The sequence below is a fragment of the Lemur catta genome, chromosome 15 (genome assembly GCF_020740605.2).
Source record: "Lemur catta isolate mLemCat1 chromosome 15, mLemCat1.pri, whole genome shotgun sequence".
NCBI classification, from domain to species: Eukaryota; Metazoa; Chordata; class Mammalia; order Primates; family Lemuridae; genus Lemur; species Lemur catta.
Genome location: NC_059142.1, coordinates 28384028 through 28388695, shown reverse-complemented (window position 1 = coordinate 28388695; position 4668 = coordinate 28384028). Strand labels below are relative to the sequence as shown.

At 55.5% G+C, this 4668-nt stretch overlaps 1 long non-coding RNA gene across 1 annotated transcript; it reads right to left on the bottom strand.

Annotated features, from left to right (window-relative positions):
- Nucleotides 1-2552: 2552 nt before the first annotated feature.
- LOC123620431 lies at nt 2553-3898 on the bottom strand. The gene is made up of 2 exons (XR_006728838.1): nt 3858-3898; nt 2553-2918 (listed from the first exon to the last, which is right to left on the bottom strand). It is a non-coding gene; the product is annotated as an uncharacterized LOC123620431 (long non-coding RNA).
- Nucleotides 3899-4668: the final 770 nt, after the last annotated feature.

Here is a 4668-nt window from a genome sequence, read left to right as displayed (position 1 = left end):
GGTGGGCGCGGAGGAGGGCTGAGCCTCAGAATGGGGGGGCGAGTAGGGGAGAGCCAGCCTTCCCCTCCCCCTCCTCCTCCCCTCCCGCCCACCAATAGGAAGTCAGCTGCTGGTTTCCATGGCAATGGCGCTGGACTGGTGGGCTGGACCAGCTGACAGGGTCGGGACAGAGGGAAGAGCAGGTTTCTCACGGGATGCTGGTCCGGCGCCCCCCGCATGTGGCCTCCCACCTCTCGTTCCTGCACACCCTTACACTGTCCAGGGGACGGAGGCAGGGGGCTGCGGCTCGTCCTCCCCACATCACATCGGGTGAGGCAGGGAGAGGCAGACACAGGGGAGGGTATGACAGGTAGACAGAGATCCAGCCACAGAGAAGGGCAGGACAAGAAAAGATGGGATTTGAGAGGAAACAAAGAGAGGAATCAAGGGGATGACAACAGGAAGATAAAAGCAAAGAGACAGAGACAGAAATAAGCTGAGAGAATTGCTTCAGCTTCCTCCCGGCAGACAACATTTGGGGCGCAACCTGGCTGGTCCCAAGCCAGCAGAGAAGACCATATGGCCAGTGGGTTGGTTGGCTTTACCCCGAACTGTCTGGAAGTTCATCTTCTGTCTAGCCTTAGGTGTTGCTGCTGTGAGAAAATGGCTTTTTGGGACACGGACATGGGAACTCTCCCACCCAGGAGTCAGCGTGTATGTGGGGGCAGGGGCCTGGATGGAGTCCCCAGAGGCAGAGGTGTAAGCCAAGGTCGGGGGCCCTCGTGTGGCACTCCAGCAGAATAGCAGCAGCAACACTGAACCTCAGAGCCTTGACTGTGGGCTCCACCCAGGCCAGAGCCAATGGAACTGGAGGGAGGGGGTGCAAGGGGAGGAGATGACATCTTTACTTCCCTAAAGCAGAGCGTAGATTAATATGCACGCCACTGCATGATGTGTGTTGCTGATGTTTAGGTCAGGGTGTATATGCATGCCATTATGTGCATGCACGTATATAGTATGCGTACATAGAATAGACAGATATTTATTTCTGTATATAGGGGCATTATATATATATATATATATGTGCTGTTATATGTCTATGAGTCTCATTGGGTGTATATGTGTACATGTTTCCGTGTGTGTCATTGCATATATGTCTATTTGCCACAGTGTGTGTGTGTGCTGTAATGTGTATGTGAGGCTATCATTGTGTGAGTTTATAAATTACAACAGAAAATGATATATATGTATATGGATGTCATTATATGGCATTACACCATATATAATGTCACACTCATAGTCATGTAAATATGTGTAATGGCATGGTTTTATATATATATCACCATGTATCTGTTTTATATTTATCATCATATATGAATGTATCACTATATATGGTGATATATATATATATGTACTATATATATGTGTACGTACTATATATATGTACGAGTACGGAGTTACTGTGTTTATTATGTGAATGCCCCTACGTGTTTATGTGGATGCTCTTCTATGTGTGACACATGTCATGTTTATATCATTGCATGTGTGTGTACTATTGAATATGTATGTGTCCTGGGTGTGTGTATATCCCTGTGTCACTGTGTGTGTGTGTGTGTGTGTGTTTGTGTGTGTATATGTGGGGGGGGGCCCTGCCCCCACATACACGCTGACTCCTGGGTGGGAGAGTTCCCATGTCCATGTCCCAAAAAGCCATTTTCTCACAGCAGCAACACCTAAGGCTAGACAGAAGATGAACTTCCAGACAGTTCGGGGTAAAGCCACCAACCCACTGGCCATATGGTCTTCCCTCCTGGCTTGGGACCAAATATATGTGTGTGTGTGTGTATATATGCATGTGTGTGTGTGCGTGTGTGTGTGTGTCACTGTACATTTGTGTTACTGGCATACATAGACAGGGCCTCTGTGTGTAAATGCACTTGCATGCTGGTGTATGTGCGCTTTGTATATTAGTATCTGTGCCCTTGTCTCTGTATGAGACGATGTGTGTGTCTTTGCCCAATTCTTATACTAGCAATCTAGACTGTCTTACATTACAACTGGAGGTATCCAGGCATGGTGGCACGCACCTGTAAATCCCAGACTCGGGAGACTGAGACAAGGGTATCACTTGAGCCGAGGGGTTTGAGGCTGCAGTGAGCTATGATCGTGCCACTGCACTCCAACCTGAGCAACAGACCAAGACCCCATCTCTTAAAAATAAATGAATAAATAAATAAACTGGAGGTAGGCAGCCTGCAGTTTGGGGGAGTAGAGAGGGGAGGGCAGGGCAGGGCCAGAGCTAGGGTAAGAGGTGGGAGAGGCCCTCACACCCTGGCCCCTTGATGCCCTTCCCCCTTTCTGCAGATTGCCGAAGGAGGGCTCCTCCGGCTGTGGCCTGCCCAGGGGCAAAGGCCTCTTCTGATCTCATAGTCAGGGCCTAGCCCATTTCTCTCTCAGGAGAGTGAGAGTGGTTCTCCCTCCCAGCCCTTCTGTGTGCCCACACCATCCATGTGCCACCCGCCCCCATGCAGCCACCCCCCTGCCCAGCAACAGAGTCTCAGACAAAAGAGAAGCAGAGTCCATTCTTTATTAGTGTTGGGGTCCCTGGCACCGCCACCCATTCCCCGCCACCTACCCTCCCTTGCCAGCCTTCCTCCTCTGCTTGCAGCTGCTGCATCGGGAGTCCATGTGTCCAGCCCTCCCCGCACCCCCAGGCTCCAGGCAGCAGAGGGGCTGCTGTGGCCTTTTCCCGGATGGACCGGAACCAGGAAGGGCAGCACTGTGGCGGCAGTGGAAGCTTTTCAGGGGTCTGGGCAGGTGGCAAAAGTCGTGAGGTGCTCACCTGTCATACATGGTCCCGAGAGTCGAGGAAGATGGTGGTGGTGGCGGTGGCGTGGTCTCCGAAGCCCACAGTACACTCATCCATAAAGTAGGAAACACTACACCCTCCAGTGCTGTTAGTAGTGCTTTCTACTTTATGGGTGACTGCACTGTCTGTCTGTCCGTCCGCGTGTACTCTTCAGGCCGCCTGCTCCTCCTCACTCTTGCTTTGAGAGCCCCCAGCCCTCCCTGTGGCTCCCTAAGACCCCACCACCCTGCCTGTGGCCCCCAGAGGCCCGCCCTGGGCCTTGTGGGCGGTGACTCAGCATGGCGCCAGACTTGCCTCCTCTACCTCCCTCCCCCACTTCCTCTTTGGTTCCCTCTTCCCTTCCCCCTTAAGACTCCACCCCATCCCCCACTTTCAGGGACGCTCAGGTAGAGACCCTGGCCTCTGGAGGCCTCACCCCAGTCCCCGCTTCTGGGGCCACCTGGCTGGCCCCTCCCAGCCACACCAGCCACACCACCTGCCCTCCAGAGTCCAAATGAGGCAGCCACAGCCCCCCGACCCCCAAGGCCTTGGGTCTCAGACTCCCTATCAGCCTGCAGGCCTGACTCCCTCACTGCCCTGCTGCTCCCCAGGCCGGAACCCAAGAGTATCCCAACAGAAATGGTGGCCATGTTGGGCAGAGGAAGACACCCAGTGTCCCTTGCTGACACTGGCCCCACTTTTTAGCCTCTGCCCGCCCTCTGCCATCCCCACCCTACTCTCCAGCCCTCGTCCCTCAGACCCTACCCAGCTCTTTCTTCATCTGGAGGCCAGGAGCTATTTGACCTCCCTTGGCTAGAGATTATTTTGAGGAGTCCCGCCATGACGGCCAGTAGATCTGAGGGTCTTTGCACCTCTTTGGCCTGAGCTTTGCTTGTAAGCCTTGGCACCCAAGCTCCTGACCACCTCCAAGCGTCTCCACCCAGAGCCTGCAACCCAAGCCCCCCTGGCCCCTTGAAGCCCAGAGGCAAGGCACCCCAGTTGGGGCCGAAGCGAAAGTTCTGGCACTTACCTGCTGCTGCAGGGCTGAGGACAGCAAGCCCTGTGCTCCAGCTCCAAAGTGGGGTTCCCTTCAGGGCGGGCAGGGCTTATAACCCTGAGGCCACGTGGGCCAGATCTCAGGGCGCCCAACGGTCTTGGAGCCCGCCCCCACACCGCAGCGCAGATTAGCGCGCCCCTCCCCTCCCTAGGGAGGACAGACTGACAGGAAACCAGAGACAAGGCTGGGTGTTGGTGGGAGGGGGGTTGAAGAGACCATCACACGCCCTGGGCAGGTGGCTTCCGGGACCCCAAGCCTGCCCTTCCCCCCATAGCACAGGCTCCAGGGGTTGGTTCAAGAGTCTGGGACTGACTCTGGGCATTGGGCCTGACCCCTGGAGAGAGGGGCTCCCCGACAGTGCCTTCGGTGAGTGCCCAAAACAGAGAGCCCAGAATTCCAGCACAAGAAGAGGACATTCTCTCTGAGCCCCACCTCCACTGACCCCAGCCCAGAGAACTCCCTTTGCTTGTGGACATTGAGACCAAGCCACGGCTCCTCTATGTGTGCTTCCCAGAGAGGCCACAGAGGTGCCGATGCATGAAACGGGGTCCAGACCAGCATCCTCAGCACCCCGCAAAGCCACCTCCCCTCAGCCCCAGCCTGCAGACCAGGCCTGGCCCCTCGGCACAGTGCATGGCGCACACTCAGGCGCACACTCAGGCCAGGCGGGCATCTTGGCACCAGGCCGGGTGTGCGTGCTTGGGATCTGTAGGGACAGAAAAGCAGGGCAGAGCAGTGGTGAGGGCCAGGGTCCTAAGGTCCATACGTGCCATGGGGGCAGCGA